The sequence below is a fragment of the Hippocampus zosterae genome, chromosome 10, assembly GCF_025434085.1.
Source record: "Hippocampus zosterae strain Florida chromosome 10, ASM2543408v3, whole genome shotgun sequence".
NCBI lineage: Eukaryota > Metazoa > Chordata > Actinopteri > Syngnathiformes > Syngnathidae > Hippocampus > Hippocampus zosterae.
The window spans coordinates 5,794,844-5,813,728 of NC_067460.1; the positions used below are offsets into that span (position 1 = coordinate 5,794,844).

At 41.6% G+C, this 18,885-nt stretch overlaps 1 long non-coding RNA gene across 1 annotated transcript; it reads left to right on the forward strand.

The window, feature by feature from the left end:
• Positions 1–7,200: 7,200 nt before the first annotated feature.
• On the forward strand, positions 7,201–8,131 carry LOC127609318 (uncharacterized). The gene is made up of 3 exons (XR_007964537.1): positions 7,201–7,287; positions 7,441–7,500; positions 7,610–8,131. It is a non-coding gene; the product is annotated as an uncharacterized LOC127609318 (long non-coding RNA).
• The last annotated feature ends 10,754 nt before the right edge of the window (positions 8,132–18,885 follow it).

Here is an 18,885-nt window from a genome sequence, read left to right on the forward strand (position 1 = left end):
AAATCTCCCTTTGCCGATGACGTAGTCTTATCGTATCGGTGACGTGACCCCTTTGCACCCTCGATCATGCGTATGTGAGACAAGCCTGGATATGGATTGAAATGCTGGAGAGCATTTTGTGTGGCAAAGTTGGACCAAGCTGCGCACTAAAATTGTGATTCATGACACATTGCAAGCTGCGTTGCTTTCCTTGTGTTTACATGAAAAATGCTTATAATTGAGCGGGACCTTCAGACTGAAGTGCTTTCGCTCGTTTACTCTCTCTTGTATATACGTCTCAGTCCCGTTTTCAATGTCTTCACTAAGTGGCATTCGGCTGCAATGCAAGGCCACGCACTGGCGCACACACACACACACACATACACACACACACACACACACACACACACACACACACACACACGGCACACTGCGTGCACGCGCTGGCTTTCAAAGCTGCAATTCCAAGGGTTTGGCATCCACTGACGGAAAAAGTGTTGTGAAGGACACAGTGACAAGTTGTGTGTTAGCCATCCACAAGTGCAATCTGATCCTCCACAATGTCATTTGAGTTGTACACAATCACCACAATCCTCACACCCTTGTGTTCCTCTTAAGAGATTACAATCCATCTCTGTCGTATTGTATTTGCACCCTTATTTCTTGCACTCTTTGGAGGATTTAGTTTGGTTTACTTCTCCATTGTAGGCTGCATAAAGTAGTAAGCACATTCTTCTGACACCAGTATGACATCTCCACGCGGGTCAACTGCTAGAAGTATCTCAAAACATTTTCCACAACTTCCTTGGAAATATTTTGACCTTTGGATGTTGACCTTTATTTGACCCCTAAGTCTGTTTCTCCTGTTAAATGATCAAAGAAGTCTAGTCAGTGCTTCTCACATTCGAAATAAAACCACACACAGTGTGGTTAACGGTGGTCTCTTCTTTCCTGAACAGCACCTTCATGTACACTGTCGTTTTGAAGCAGATGTCAAATTACTACTTAAACCTTTCAGGGACAGTGGTTCAGGGACAGGAACCTTTTTGACTAAGAGAGCCATGAAAGCAAAATATTTGGAAATGTATTTCAGTGAGAGTCATATATATATATATATATTAGAGCTGTCAGTTTTGCGCGTTAATATCGGCATTAATTTAAATGAATTTTAACGGGATTTAACGCGAGATTAACGCGGCACACGTCACAGCGGATGTTACGTTGCTCTATGAATAAACCAGAAACAAAACAACAAGCGCGCTGCACAGGTCCACGCACATGTTTGTTTTGCCAGCCTCGGCAGTGCGAGACACCGAAAACGGATACTTCAAGAGTTTATGAATGGAAAGTTTACTTTAAAAAAATGCCAGATAGTTCCACTGACAAGACCAAAGTTACCTGGATGTTTTGCAGGAGTAAACTGAGCTATCATCATAGCACATCGAGTCTGAAATAGCACTTAATGGCCAAGCACACAGCTGATGTGAGTACTCCGCCCCATCATCGTAGACAGACAGCTATGCATCATTTCAAAGCGAAGAAAATGGATAATACGACGAAGAACAAATTTGCTGAGGCCAGAGCTAAATGTATGGCTACTGCATGCAAGCCTGTCAACATTGTCCACAGCCAGACTCAAGCTGAAATCATTTGCATTGCATCTAATGACTCCACTACGGATTGCCAATGAGAGCCTCCATTACAAGCTATGAACAGAAATTGTACGTAGCGGAGAAGGCTGAGGTACACCAAGCGGGAGAAGACACCCTGTCGGGAGAGAAATAAGAGACTAGGTTGATGAGCCTCTGGTGAATAAAGAGCAGGCATTTTGTTGAGTTCAATGTATGCCACTGACACAATTGTTACTTGTTTGGAACTATTTTGTTTGGAAGGTTACCGTGTTCCGTGTCCATATAAATTATGGGGATGGAGCTTCTCTGTTCGTCTGACAGCGATGGTGCGCTGAGGCACGTCGAGAGATCAGTGGTGCAATGGTAGCGACCTAGTGACCACACTGAAAATAAGACATCTCCAGTATTGTCATCGAACCAAGTGTAGTCATCCGAAATGATGTCTACACAAAACCGTAGAGAGACTTCTGCACAAGAAGGACCAACAGAATCAACATAGCTTGACTGCTGTGTTCAAAGCAAACTTGAGAAAAACGAAGTATGCAACCATGGCTTAAATCCACTACAGGCTGAGTACTAGGTTATCTTAGATGTGCACTTTATAATTTTATATTGCTCTGTTTTGCTTTCCTAAAAAGAGCTGTTAAAGCAGCTGTTGTGTGAAAAAATATTATTTTCACTGTTGTTAATGGACAGTAATATTGTGTGAGAAATTATGTGTGAAAAATGTTCATGTAAAATTGAAAATCGAAATTGTTATTTTAGTAAATATTTGCATTTTGCACAGAGAAAACTGATTCACGATTCCATGTTGATGAGAGCATTAAAATGGGGAAAAATAGGACAAAAAATATGAAAGGAATTCAGAAACAATAAAAATGCGTGAGTAATTATGATTAATTTCAGTTAATTTGAGTTAATTATGACAGTTGCATTTTTAATTAGATTAAATATTTTAATCGTTTGACAATCCGTTTTCTATGTGCCAAATGCAAATATTTACTGAAATTACAATTTCGATTTTCAACTTTACATGAACATTTTTCACTTGGTGCAGTTATTCACACATAATCTCTCACACAATATTACTGTCCATCAATAATGGTGAAAAAAATATTTTGTCACACAACAGCTGCTTTAACAGCTTTTTTTATGAAATCAAAACAAAGCAATATAACATTATAAAGTGCACATCAAAGGTACACTAGTACTCAGCCTATAGTGGATTTAAACCATGGTTGAATACTTCATTTTTCTCAAGTTTGTTTTCAACACAGCAGTCTGTTTCTGTATGTTTGTTGAAGAATAACGAGACACCGGACACCAGTGTTCATTATGTGCCGCTGTATTGGAAACTGCCGGCCGTACAAACAAGCACACGCACTTCCCCCGTGCTGCAGGGGCAAACCATTCTGAAAGGGGGCGAGGGGTTCACTCCCCCTAACACAGTCAGGTTGATTGCATTGGTCCTTCTTGCGTGGATGTCTCTACGGTTTTTGTGTCTACCTCCTTTCGAATGACTACACTTGGTTCGATGACAACACTGGAGACATTTTACTTTCGCTAGGTCGCTACCACTGTAGCGCACTGTCACTGTCAGACGAACACAGAGAAGCTCCACCCGCTCTATTTACACGGACACAGAACACTGTAACCTTCCACACAAAATAGTTCCGAACAAGTAACAATCGCGTCAGTGGCATACATCGTATACCTGTATGATACACAGAGAGAGAGAAGAACAGTTAATCTCGCGAGAAAATTTTTAATCCTGTTAAAATTTAAATTAATGCCAATAAAAACACGCTAAACTGACAGCTCTAATATATATATATATATATATATATATATATATATATATATATATATATATATATATATATATATATATATATATATATATCCAGCGGCTGGATAGCTCAGTTGGTAAGGCATCGGTTTGGCATACGGGAGACGGTGGTTCGAATCCCGCTTGGGGCAAAAATGAGCACATAACACCATCCAGTGTGGGTCCTTGGGCAAGATCCTTCACGCTAATGCCTACCTCATACAATGATGAGAGACAATAAAACGAATGACATGACTTGTTTGGACGTCGCCCGCCCAAACAAGGTCTGCGTCAGGTGCTGGGGAACCAGAGCACCTTGATGAAAAATGGGCTACTGGAACAAAGCGGTTACTTCGAAACCCACAGTCACGGTTGACCGCGAAACAACTAGTAGCTCAGTGTTCCAACATCCACAAACGGCAACTGCTGTCACAACTTGAGATTGATGAGGTACAACGCAGGTTCCATGGCGAAGGGCCCCAGGCTGCCAGATCAGAGGAGGAGGTCATACAAGAGATTGGGAGGCAAGCCCCAATGAATGCAGATGATGAGATTGGGTGGCCAGCCCCAATGAATGAAATGCTGAGCGAGGCAGCAACTGACCTGAAAGCTAAGATCATGGCGAGAATGAAAGCTGGGCAACCTAGAAACCGATTACAACGGCTATGTGAAGTACTATCTGAAAGTCTCATAGAAAGTGGGATCGCAGCACTGAGGGCGATCCCTACCGTAACGATCACAGAAACCAATGAGCTGATATACGCTTCAGCATCAGTGATCCTGGAGACTCTGGGCTATAAGAGCAACTATGGAAGCCATGAGATACGTTACCCACCATGGAAAAGACGGTTGGAGGCTAAGATCAAGGCGGCCCGGAAAGATGTGAGTCAATTGACGGAGGCCCAGAGAGGTGTGATGAAAAGGCTGATACCCGAGAGGTACATCCAGATGACCATACCTGAAGCACTCGAAACTGCCAAACAAAGGCTCCAAGCCTTGTCCAGTCGCCTAAAGCGGTACATGAAAGAGAATGAGGCCAGACGAATAAACAGGCTGTTCGCAACACAACCTGCGAAAGTGTACGCTCAGTGGCAGGGTCCTAACAACAGAGCCGACCCACCCAGACTGGAAACTGAAAGATACTGGAGAGGCATATGGGAGAAGGAAGTTGCACATAACAGCAGTGCACAATGGCTGGTGACCCTGAGAGAGGAGCACAGCAACCTCCCTGAACAGAACCCAGTTACCATAACAGTGGCAGACATACAGGAAAGAGTCTCAGATATGAAGAACTGGACAGCACCAGGCCCGGACATGGTCCACACCTACTGGCTAAAAAAACTCACAGCACTCCATGAGCGCCTAGCAGTACAAATGAACCAGCTGCTGAGGGATGGGACTCACCCAGAATGGAGACTCTGGTGAGTCTCCATACGCTAACCGAAGGGCGAACGATCCTGATCATGAAGGATCCCTCCAACTAGGTGCAGTTCCATCCAACTATCGGCCAATAACCTGTCTCTCCACAACATGGAAGCTCATGTCAGGCATCATTGCGGCTAAGATAAGTGGACACATGGATCAATACATGAGCGAAGCACAGAAGGGCATTGGTAGAGATACTAGAGGAGCCAAACATCAACTCCTGGTTGAAAGAACAGTAGCACACGACTGCAGGTCCCGACGTACCAACCTGTGCACAGCTTGGATTGATTACAAGAACGCCTATGACTCGATGCCACATACATGGATCACTGAATGCTTGGAGTTGTATAAGGTGAACAGGACCCTAAGAGCCTTCGTTGCGAACTCGATGAGGATGTGGAAAACCACACTTGAAGCCAATGGCAAGCCACTTACCCAAGTGTCCATCAAATGTGGCATATACCAAGGTGATGCACTCTCCCCACTGCTGTTCTGCATAGGACTGAACCCCCTAAGCCAAGTAATCACCAAGACAGGCTATGGATATCGCCTCAGAAATGGAGCTACAATCAGTCACCTCCTCTACATGGATGACATAAAGCTGTATGCTAAGAGCAAAAGGGACATAGATTCCCTGATCCACACAACCAGGATCTACAGCAGCGACATCGGGATGTCATTCGGGCTTGAGAAATGTAGTCGGATGGTGACTCAGAGAGAACAATAGAAGGAATCTTCCGAGCCGCTTGATCCTCACTAGGGTCGCGGGGGGTGCTGGAGCCTATCCCAGCTGTCTTCGGGCAGTAGGCGGGGGACACCCTGAATCGGTTGCCAGCCAATCGCAGGGCACACAGAAACGAACAACCATTCGCACTCACACTCACACCTCGGGATAATTTAGAGTGTTCAATCAGCCTGCCACGCATGTTTTTTGAATGTGGGAGGAAACCGGAGCACCCGGAGAAAACCCACGCAGGCCCGGGGATAACATGCAAACTCCACACAGGGAGGCCGGAGCTGGAATCGAACCCGGTACCTCTGCACTGTGAAGCCGACGTGCTAACCACTGGACTGCCGGGCCGCCCCATGTTATGAATGATACGATAAAAATGAAATAGTTTGGGCCATATGCCTTTTATTTGGTACTGTGTAACTGAGTCTAAGTATATAATAATGAGAGGGGAATCGAAGATTATATGCCCGAACGTCTTTGGCTATTTTGAGATTAGAATACCTGTACCCAATTTGCTGAAGGCACGATTGACAGTTGCATATTCTGTTCCTGTATACAGAAACACAAACACTTGTTCATGGGATACACGGAGTCTGGAGAGTAAGGCTATTCCTGTTGCCGAATTCCTATCATCTTGTACTCCCGCCTCATTCGGAATGCTGCAAACTGACCAGAATTGGTTTGGGTAATGCACAAATGACAGTTTTTCACAGTGAGATTGTATTTTTACCCCCCACCCCCATTTGTTACTGTTATTGCTTCATTGGATGTGTAGTCCTGAACTGGTTGCCAGCCATATCACTAATGTTCAAAAGTTCGGGGTCACTCAGAAAATCCTTATGCTTTAAAGAAAAGCAATGTTTGTTTGTATTGTTTAAAAAAAACACTAGCAATGTCAAGATTGGTATTTCCAATTAACTTAATGTTATTGTCATGGATAAAATGGTGGGTAAGGGTATAAGTGACCTCAAACGTAGGAACAGTACATACTCTTGTGCTTTTATTGTAAAAATTATGCTCATATGTTTGATTTTTCTTTTTTTCTGGGGATGGGTATTTATTTTCCAGGGATCCCAAGTCATGATCTGCAAGGGACAAACTCCCCCGAGTGTTATGCACAACTTTCATGGAGTCTCGCAGAGTTTAATAATTACATCTGTCAAAGCTTCCCATCAGTTAGCCTAAATGTTTTTGGATTTCATCTCGCAAGAGCTGATAAGTCGAGGCGTCTGACTATAATTCAGGCAAACACTTTAATTACCTCAAAACAGCAGTTGGCAGAAGCAGAATATATATTCTTCCCCAGACCAATACTACACTGCCGTTAGAGGCTAGTCTTTGTATTGATCAAACATTCCTTTTGGATATTAGCACTCTGACTGATTAATAAGACTTTGTCTTGTCAACATAGATCACTGAATTTGAAAATACTCACGCTGTACCAGAGACATCCCAGGCAACTGAACACGAGAGCATTCCCCAGTATTTTCCTCCTCCACCATCCACAACATTGATGGCTTCACCTACCGCTACCTCAACAGCCACCAGACCTGAGGTCTCATCTGTCATTTGTCACATCGAACAACAATTCCGATGCAAGTTCCCAGTCTTTGCCCTTCAATGCCATAGATTTGTCCTCATCGATGAACAATGATGGAAGCTCAGCAAGCACAGGCTTGGACTCTTGTCAAGTAAGTATTTGTCCACAATGTTGTAGTTTATATTTAATAATTCAGACTGGAGGCAATTGTGAGCTAAATGGTTACAATTGGAGATTAAAAGGCACCCTTTCTGTGTTCACGTCAAAAAAGACAGCTGGATATAAGTCTAACTCTTTCCAACAGGAGCCAAGTTTAGAGTCAAGTTTGGATTCTGCACAGCGGCTCAATGCAGGGACCCCAGAGGTATATCCCCACATGGAGATTATAGATAATCTGTCATATGTTCTGAAAATATGACTGCAGACATGTTCATGTTTTCACATTATAACATGCACCATTTGTACTTTTGAAGGTATTTTACAGAGTGACACGCTTGGAATCAATGAACAGGTATTTTGTAGGTTTAGAAACGTGTACCATATGTGACACGGAATTCTATTCAATTTCTGTTCTGTCCTCAACACTTGTGCTCTGCCCTGTATATTGACAGATAGTTCAACAGCCCTTTCTTATTAACACTCTGGAGAAAGTTTTGTCCTTTATGAAGGTTTGAACATAAGAAGCTTTTTCTCCAGCAAAACTCTATGGGAAATACAGAAAGCAAATAAACGATTTGTCACTTTTACTCTACGGACACCAATGTGAATGAATAAGAAATTAAGGAGATCCACATGCATGAATTAAATCACAATACATCTGTAGATAAATCAAAATGCAGTACATCTATGATGCAAATGGTTTGAGAGTCTGGAGTTCCAGTATGTAATTATGATTTGGGTAATCTGATTTTTAGGACTCGTGTGGATGACTTTTTTATTGATGATTCTGAAGAAGAGAGGTCAGATGATGACCTCATGGCAGTTGCTTATGAAAATGACAGTCCTCTATCAGTAAGTTAGAGCTCTTTTAAACATAACGTAGGCCAAAATGTTTTTTTTCCAGGAGTTGTTTTATGACACTGCATTTTAAATATTCATAAGTGGAAATAATTTGTTGCCTCTCTCTGCCATTGTTTTGCCATTCAATTCTAATATACTGTTCTTTTAATATTGTTTTGAAACACTTCTGATACTCAATTTGAATGAATATCAAGTTTTATAAAGGATCGTCGGAGATAGGCACTCAGAAATAACGACAAGACACTTCTGGCTACCAACAATAGGCACTTTATTGGTCCCACACAGAAATGATAACACAGTTCAAACAAGTTGTATGAAGCTAACAAACTCTTACCGTATGCCATTAGGGTGGAGAGCCAACACCCTCAGCAGAGTGAGCTTCAATACAAGCTGGGCGTTCGTACGCTAACCCACAGCGGACTCTGCTGAGGAGCATCGCTTTCCTCCTTTTATCCTCTAAAGTGTGTGCATCGGGAGGGGTGAGTGGCCATTCTCATCCCTCCCTACGCCACACTGTTTGTTGTGTAACCAAGTGGCATTGATCACAATCAAGTTTTGACAATTCAAGCAAAGCAGACCATGAAGTCGTCAAAGCAGGCTCAACAGTTTATCTCTGAAGTCGTCAAAACAGGCTCCAGAGTCCATCTCTGAAGTTGCTTAGGCAAGCAAGTCACAAAGTCATGCAATCATCCCAAAGCAGTTTTTCACTGACAAGATATACATTGATTAAAGAAAACATCACAAAATATCTTAATATACCAAATATACATCAGGAAGAAGTGGATCTTGCCAATATTTTGAGGAATTTTCACGAGGATCACATTTCTGGCAATCTGGTATCCACCATCTGTATCAGAAGGAGTAAGCTTCTGGAGAGTACCATTAAAGCAATCTCCAGAGTGACTTTCTGTTGGATGCAGTCACCACACATAGAGTTTGTAGGAGAAGTTGCAGATGATATGGGGGGACCATAGCGGGAGTTTTTCAGGTATGAATGCCGGTTTTAATTTTCCATTTTCAACACAGGGGTGCTGGAGCTTATCCCTGCTGTCTTCAGGCGCAATGCGCACAGCACCCTAAACTGGTTGCCAGCCAGTTGACTGCTCCAAATTGTAAGCAGGTGCGAATGGTTGTTCGTCTCAGTGTAGCTTGCGATTGGTTGACGACCAGTTCAGGGTGTACATCGCCTACCGCACAAAGACAGCTGGGATGAGCTCCAGCATGCCTACAAAGCAATTCATAAGATGAATGAATGGCTGAAAGAAACCCTTTTCTTTTTACTTTTATCCTAGACTCCTGATGATAGAGGTACAGACCTCCCTCGGAATTTTTGAAGGAAAGGCTGGCCAGGTCTTTCTTACTTGTGACCAAACGGCTCTAGACCAGCAAAAATATTTGAAAGGTGGCAACCTTATCGCTTGGTCAATTGCTCATGGTGGTCCATGCATTAAGGCCCTGGATCGTTGCCTCTTCTAGTTGATGTGCGGCCAGGAGCCAACACTGGAGCAGTTTGACTGGCATGTTCTGCCTGACCCAGATGTGCAATGCAAAGTCAAAAGGGTACATCATGATTGTCATTTAAAGATGTATTTATAAAGAGTCAAACTGCTACCAGTTGCTGTTTATTTCTATGAAAAGAAAGTTCAGTCTGTGACTCGGCTGCATTGTTCCCACTCCTGTCTCTCAGATTCAACAGTGCAAGACAAATGAGGACCTGATAGCACTCCAACATGACTTGGGGGACTGGATTTCTGAGTGTGGCATCCCAGGAATATTTAGTGCCAAAGTTGAAGACATGCCAAAAATCTATGCGTATGTTGAAAAGCATTACATCTATCTCAGGTAAAAACATGCAAAGGAAAGAAACATTTCAACTTTTAACTGCTACGAAATAGTGTCACTAAGGTGATGTAAATATGTAGATTTCAATCAGACCCTGACTTGACTAACTTATATTTTGAAATGTTAGTTTTGAATCAACAACAAATCGTGATGGACAAATGAATCTTCATGAAGTAATTATTTTTTTGACTCCTCTATATGGCACTCACGATCTAAATGTAGCCCCAGATTGGTTTGTGTGCGCCTATTAGGTAGTTCCGCCTACCAAATAGGCGCAAACAAACCAATCAGGAACTACATGAAGATGCAGTGGAAATATATTAAATTTCCACTGCACTAGTGTTTATCTTCAAATCAAGAGTACCATCTAGAAGAGTAAAAAATTATCATGAATGCTTACTTTTTCCAACATTTCCGGTTTTGCAGAATCGGCAATACTAGTGTTTCTAAATCTCAGGACAAAAATAATTTTGCTCTTACAAATGACAGAGGTCCCAGCTGAATATCAGTTAGAAATGTGTTTCTCATTGCTGAAACAAGAGACAGATGAAATTAAATCATGAAAAGGTGTGCGTATACGGGTTTTCCCATTTCTGACCTGGTCATGACCGCTAAAAATGGAAAGCTATTGTAAAAACATTATGACTACCGGTACATACCCTACGGTCATATGAATTTGGGCCCAATTATGCGTTTTATGAAAAACTCCAAATGTATATCAGGGATTCAAAACTGTTACAGACTAATACACTCTGCATATGTTCTCACTGTTGCATTATAGAACGGCCAAGATGATACACCAGTTCACGGAGGGAATGAATGCATACGGAAAGTTGTGGGACCTAGTCAAGAAAAACTGGATCGCTTTCTTGCCCTGTTCACCAACATGCAGGAACCTCTGTCAAAGGCAGCCTTCAAAGCCATTCTCACTTACAATTACAGTGACAGAGGAACCAATAATCAGCAGACAGAGGAGGATACCATCTACAGCTGGGAAATGGTTTTGAATATGATTGAGGGTAACTTAATCAAGCCTTTGTTGCAGAAATTATTAAATACCTTGCACAAACAAAATGGCACACTTAAAATTTTTACTACTTTGACGGACTGATCAAAGTGCTATAGTCGGATGTTTTACCACTTGAAGACAATGTAATTGACACAAGATAGGGTCGTTAGAAACTTTTAATGAAATGCAAATCTTTTTCCTTACATTATGTTCATATACCCTAAATTTTTTACACGAGAAGATGGTGAAATACTGTCCAGATGTTATGTTTGATTGACTTTTTTTGTGTCTAATGGCAGACAAAATGGTTGAAATCAGATTTGAAGACCTTCTCGTCTTCATCACTGGGACAGATGAAGTTCCTGTCCTGGGTTTCTACGACAACATCTGCATCGATTTTTATGACCAGGCTGAGGGCATGCGACGTTTGCCCTACGCGTCTACCTGCATCTTGTGTTTGTACCTGCCGAGAGGAGTTACAGAGAAGAACGACTTACAGCAGATGCTCTCCCAGGCAATAGGCGACTCCTTGGGCTTTGGAAAGGTGTAGAGGTGTGTTGATCTCCCTTCAATAATATTTTGAATCGTTCTTGCACAAACCAGGTATTTTTCCCTCAAGTCTGTTGTTTCATTGATTGCATTTTGAATATATTGCAGGTGCTCTGGGCTCAGGTTAAGTTGCTGTGATATAGTCACTGGTTGTTCAAGACCCTCACTGTTTGCTTGAAACTGGTTGATAGTGAGCGTTTTGTGGCTTACATGTTCACTAGTAAGCGTCAAAATGACCTTACTAGTGAACTAGTGGGCGTTTTGTGGCTTACATGTTCACTAGTAAGCCTCAAAATGATCTTACTAGTGAACTAGTGGCCGTTTTGTGGCTTACATGTTCATTAGTAAGCGTCAAAATGACGTTACTAGTGAACTAGTGAGCGTATTGTTGCTTACATGGTCACTAGTAAGCGTCAAAATGACCTTACTAGTGAACTAGTGAGCGTTTTGTGGCTTACATGTTCACTAGTAAGCGTCAAAATGATCTTACTAGTGAACTAGTGGGCACATTCATGGCCTTACATGTTCACTAGTAAGCGTCAAAATGACCTTACGAGTGAACTAGTGGACACATTTATGGCCTTACATGTTCTCTAGTAAGCGTCAAAATGATCTTACGAGTGAACTAGTGGGCGTTTTGCAGCTTACGTGTCAACTAGTAACCCTCAAAATGATCTTACTAGTGAACTAGTGGGGGTTTTGTGGCTTACATGTTCACTAGTAAGGGTCAAAATGACCTTACTAGTGAACTAGTGAGCGTTTTGTGGCTTACATGTTCACTAGTAAGCGTCAAAATTATCTTACTAGTGAACTAGTGGGCGTTTTGTGGCTTACATGTCAACTAGTAAGATCAAAATGATCTTACTAGTGAACTAGTGGGCACATTCATGGCCTTACATGTTCACTAGTAAGCGTCAAAATGATCTTACTAGTGAACTAGTGGGCACATTCATGGCCTTACATGTTCACTAGTAAGCGTCAAAATGAACTTACTAGTGAACTAGTGGGCGTTTTGTGGCTTACATGTTCACTAGTAAGCGTCAAAATGATCTTACTAGTGAACTAGTGGGCACATTTATGGCCTTACATGTTCACTAGTAAGCGTCAAAATGACCTAACGAGTGAACTAGTGGGCACATTTATGGCCTTACATGTTCTCTAGTAAGCGTCAAAATGATCTTACGAATGAACTAGTGGGCGTTTTGCGGCTTACATGTCAACTAGTAAGCCTCAAAATGATCTTACTAGTGAACTAGTGGGCGTTTTGTGGCTTACATGTTCACTAGTAAGCGTCAAAATGACCTTACTAGTGAACTAGTTACTGTTTTGTGGCTTACATGTTCACTAGTAAGCGTCAAAATGACCTTAGTAAGCGTCAAAATGACCTTACTAGTGAACTAGTGGGCGTTTTGTGGCTTACATGTTCACTAGTAAGCCTCAAAATGATCTTACTAGTGAACTAGTGGGCACATTCATGGTCTTACATGTTCACTACACGTTCACGAGTAAGCGTCAAAATGATCTTACTCATGAACTAGTGGGCGTTTGTGGCTTACATGTCAACTAGTAAGCTCAAAATGATCTTACTAGTGAACTAGTGGGCACATTCATGGCCTTACATGTTCACTAGTAAGCGTCAAAATGATCTTACTAGTGAACTAGTGGGCGTTTTGCAGGTTACATGTCAACGAGTAAGCCTCACAATGATCTTACTAGTGAACTAGTGGGCGTTTTGTGGCTTACATGTTCACTAGTAAGCGTCAACAAGTCCTTACTAGTGAGCGTTTTGTGGCTTACATGTTCACTAGTAAGCGTCAAAATGACCTTACTAGTTAACTAGTGAGCGTTTTGTGGCTTACACGTTCACTAGTAAGCGTCAAAATGATCTTACTAGTGAACTAGTGGGCGTTTTGTGGCTTACATGTTCACTAGTAAGCGTCAAAATGATCTTACTAGTGAACTAGTGGGCGTTTTGTGGCTTACATGTCAACTAGTAAAACTCAAAATGACCTTACTAGTGAACTAGTGGGCACATTTATGGCCTTACATTTTCACTAGTAAGCGTCAAAATGATCTTACTAGTGAACTAGTGGGCACATTTATGGCCTTACATGTCAACTAGTAAGCCTCAAAATGATCTTACTAGTGAACTAGTGGGCGTTTTGAGGCTTACATGTTCACTAGTAAGCGTCAAAATGATCTTACTAGTGAACTAGTAGGCGTTTTGTGGCTTACATGTTCACTAGTAAGCCTCAAAATGATCTTACTAGTGAACTAGTGGGCGTTTTGCGGCTTACATGTCAACTAGTAAGCCTCAAAATGATGTTACGAGTGAACTAGTGGGCGTTTTGCGGCTTACATGTCAACTAGTAAGCCTCAAAATGACCTTACTAGTGAACTATTGAGCGTTTTGTGGCTTACATGTTCACTAGTAAGCGTCAAAATGACCTTACGAGTGAACTAGTGGGCACATTTATGGCCTTACATGTTCTCTAGTAAGCGTCAAAATGATCTTACTAGTGAACTAGTGGGCGTTTTGTGGCTTACATGTTCACTAGTAAGCGTCAAAATGATCTTACTAGTGAACTAGTGGGCACATTTATGGCCTTACATGTTCACTAGTAAGCGTCAAAATGATCTTACTAGTGAACTAGTGGGCACATTCATGCCCTTACATGTCAACTAGTAAGCCTCAAAATGATCTTACTAGTGAACTAGTGGGCGTTTTGAGGCTTACATGTTCACCAGTAAGCCTCAAAATGACCTTACGAGTGAACTAGTGGGCACATTTATGGCCTTACATGTTCTCTAGTAAGCGTCAAAATGATCTTACTAGTGAACTAGTGGGCGTTTTGTGGCTTACATGTTCACTAGTAAGCGTCAAAATGATCTTACTAGTGAACTAGTGGGCACATTTATGGCCTTACATGTTCTCTAGTAAGCGTCAAAATGATCTTACGAGTGAACTAGTGGGCGTTTTGCGGCTTATGTGTCAACTAGTAAGCCTCAAAATTATCCTACTAGTGAACTAGTGGGGGTTTTGTGGCTTACATGTTCACTAGTAAGTGTCAAAATGACCTTACTAGTGAAGGTGAGCATTTTGTGGCTTACATGTTCACTAGTAATGGTCAAAATGATCTTACTAGTGAACTAGTGAGCGTTTTGTGGCTTACATGTTCACTAGTAAGCGTCAAAATTATCTTACTAGTGAACTAGTGGGCGTTTTGTGGCTTACATGTTCACTATAAGCGTCAACAAGACCTTACTAGTGAGCGTTTTGTGGCTTACATGTTCACTAGTAAGCGTCAAAATGATCTTACTAGTGAACTAGTGGGCGTTTTGTGGCTTACATGTTCACTAGTAAGCGTCAAAATGATCTTACTAGTGAACTAGTGGGCACATTCATGCCCTTACATGTTCACTAGTAAGCGTAAAAATGATCTTACTAGTGAACTAGTGGGCACATTCATGCCCTTACATGTCAACTAGTAAGCCTCAAAATGATGTTACGAGTGAACTAGTGGGCGTTTTGCGGCTTACATGTCAACTAGTAAGCCTCAAAATGATTTTACTAGTGAACTAGTGGGCGTTTTGTGGCTTACATGTTCACTAGTAAGCGTCAAAATGATCTTACTAGTGAACTAGTGAGCGTTTTGTGGCTTACATGTTCACTAGTAAGCGTCAAAATGACCTTACGAGTGAACTAGTGGGCACATTTATGGCTTTACATGTTGTCTAGTTAGGGTCAAAATGATCTTACTAGTGAACTAGTGGGCGTTTTGTGGCTTACATGTTCACTAGTAAGCCTCAAAATGATGTTACGAGTGAACTAGTGGGCGTTTTGCGGCTTACATGTCAACTAGTAAGCCTCAAAATGACCTTACTAGTGAACTAGTGAGCGTTTTGTGGCTTACATGTTCTCTAGTAAGCGTCAAAATGATCTTACGAGTGAACTAGTGGGCGTTTTGCGGCTTATGTGTCAACTAGTAAGCCTCAAAATTATCCTACTAGTGAACTAGTGGGGGTTTTGTGGCTTATATGTTCACTAGTAAGTGTCATAATGACCTTACTAGTGAAGGTGAGCATTTTGTGGCTTACATGTTCACTAGTAATGGTCAAAATGACCTTACTAGTGAACTACTGAGCGTTTTGTGGCTTACATGTTCACTAGTAAGCGTCAAAATTATCTTACTAGGGAACTAGTGGGCGTTTTGTGGCTTACATGTTCACTAGTAAGCCTCAAAATGATCTTACTAATGAACTAGTGGGCGTTTGTGGCTTACATGTCAACTAGTAAGCTCAAAATGATCTTACTAGTGAACTAATGGGCACATTCATGGCCTTACATGTTCACTAGTAAGCGTCAAAATGATCTTACTAGTGAATTAGTGGGCGTTTTGCGGGTTACATGTCAACGAGTAAGCTTCACAATGATCTTACTAGTGAACTAGTGGGCGTTTTGTTGCTTACATGTTCACTATAAGCGTCAACAAGACCTTACTAGTGAGCGTTTTGTGGCTTACATGTTCACTAGTAAGCGTCAAAATTATCTTACTAGTGAACTAGTGGGCACATTCATGGCCTTACATGTTCACTAGTAAGCGTCAAAATGATCTTACTAGTGAACTAGTGGGCACATTTATGGCCTTACATTTTAACTAGTAAGCGTCAAAATGATCTTACTAGTGAACTAGTGGGCACATTTATGGCCTTACATGTTCACTAGTAAGCGTCAAAATGATCTTACTAGTGAACTAGTGGGCACATTTATGGCCTTACATGTTCACTAGTGTCAAAATGATCTTACTAGTGAATTAGTGGGCGTTTTGCGGGTTACATGTCAACGAGTAAGCCTCACAATGATCTTACTAGTGAACTAGTGGGCGAAACTCTATGGGAAATACAGAAAGCAAATAAACGATTTGTCACTTTTACTCTACGGACACCAATGTGAATGAATAAGAAATTAAGGAGATCCACATGCATGAATTAAATCACAATACATCTGTAGATAAATCAAAATGCAGTACATCTATGATGCAAATGGTTTGAGAGTCTGGAGTTCCAGTATGTAATTATGATTTGGGTAATCTGATTTTTAGGACTCGTGTGGATGACTTTTTTATTGATGATTCTGAAGAAGAGAGGTCAGATGATGACCTCATGGCAGTTGCTTATGAAAATGACAGTCCTCTATCAGTAAGTTAGAGCTCTTTTAAACATAACGTAGGCCAAAATGTTTTTTTTCCAGGAGTTGTTTTATGACACTGCATTTTAAATATTCATAAGTGGAAATAATTTGTTGCCTCTCTCTGCCATTGTTTTGCCATTCAATTCTAATATACTGTTCTTTTAATATTGTTTTGAAACACTTCTGATACTCAATTTGAATGAATATCAAGTTTTATAAAGGATCGTCGGAGATAGGCACTCAGAAATAACGACAAGACACTTCTGGCTACCAACAATAGGCACTTTATTGGTCCCACACAGAAATGATAACACAGTTCAAACAAGTTGTATGAAGCTAACAAACTCTTACCGTATGCCATTAGGGTGGAGAGCCAACACCCTCAGCAGAGTGAGCTTCAATACAAGCTGGGCGTTCGTACGCTAACCCACAGCGGACTCTGCTGAGGAGCATCGCTTTCCTCCTTTTATCCTCTAAAGTGTGTGCATCGGGAGGGGTGAGTGGCCATTCTCATCCCTCCCTACGCCACACTGTTTGTTGTGTAACCAAGTGGCATTGATCACAATCAAGTTTTGACAATTCAAGCAAAGCAGACCATGAAGTCGTCAAAGCAGGCTCAACAGTTTATCTCTGAAGTCGTCAAAACAGGCTCCAGAGTCCATCTCTGAAGTTGCTTAGGCAAGCAAGTCACGAAGTCATGCAATCATCCCAAAGCAGTTTTTCACTGACAAGATATACATTGATTAAAGAAAACATCACAAAATATCTTAATATACCAAATATACATCAGGAAGAAGTGGATCTTGCCAATATTTTGAGGAATTTTCACGAGGATCACATTTCTGGCAATCTGGTATCCACCATCTGTATCAGAAGGAGTAAGCTTCTGGAGAGTACCATTAAAGCAATCTCCAGAGTGACTTTCTGTTGGATGCAGTCACCACACATAGAGTTTGTAGGAGAAGTTGCAGATGATATGGGGGGACCATAGCGGGAGTTTTTCAGGTATGAATGCCGGTTTTAATTTTCCATTTTCAACACAGGGGTGCTGGAGCTTATCCCTGCTGTCTTCAGGCGCAATGCGCACAGCACCCTAAACTGGTTGCCAGCCAGTTGACTGCTCCAAATTGTAAGCAGGTGCGAATGGTTGTTCGTCTCAGTGTAGCTTGCGATTGGTTGACGACCAGTTCAGGGTGTACATCGCCTACCGCACAAAGACAGCTGGGATGAGCTCCAGCATGCCTACAAAGCAATTCATAAGATGAATGAATGGCTGAAAGAAACCCTTTTCTTTTTACTTTTATCCTAGACTCCTGATGATAGAGGTACAGACCTCCCTCGGAATTTTTGAAGGAAAGGCTGGCCAGGTCTTTCTTACTTGTGACCAAACGGCTCTAGACCAGCAAAAATATTTGAAAGGTGGCAACCTTATCGCTTGGTCAATTGCTCATGGTGGTCCATGCATTAAGGCCCTGGATCGTTGCCTCTTCTAGTTGATGTGCGGCCAGGAGCCAACACTGGAGCAGTTTGACTGGCATGTTCTGCCTGACCCAGATGTGCAATGCAAAGTCAAAAGGGTACATCATGATTGTCATTTAAAGATGTATTTATAAAGAGTCAAACTGCTACCAGTTGCTGTTTATTTCTATGAAAAGAAAGTTCAGTCTGTGACTCGGCTGCATTGTTCCCACTCCTGTCTCTCAGATTCAACAGTGCAAGACAAATGAGGACCTGATAGCACTCCAACATGACTTGGGGGACTGGATTTCTGAGTGTGGCATCCCAGGAATATTTAGTGCCAAAGTTGAAGACATGCCAAAAATCTATGCGTATGTTGAAAAGCATTACATCTATCTCAGGTAAAAACATGCAAAGGAAAGAAACATTTCAACTTTTAACTGCTACGAAATAGTGTCACTAAGGTGATGTAAATATGTAGATTTCAATCAGACCCTGACTTGACTAACTTATATTTTGAAATGTTAGTTTTGAATCAACAACAAATCGTGATGGACAAATGAATCTTCATGAAGTAATTATTTTTTTGACTCCTCTATATGGCACTCACGATCTAAATGTAGCCCCAGATTGGTTTGTGTGCGCCTATTAGGTAGTTCCGCCTACCAAATAGGCGCAAA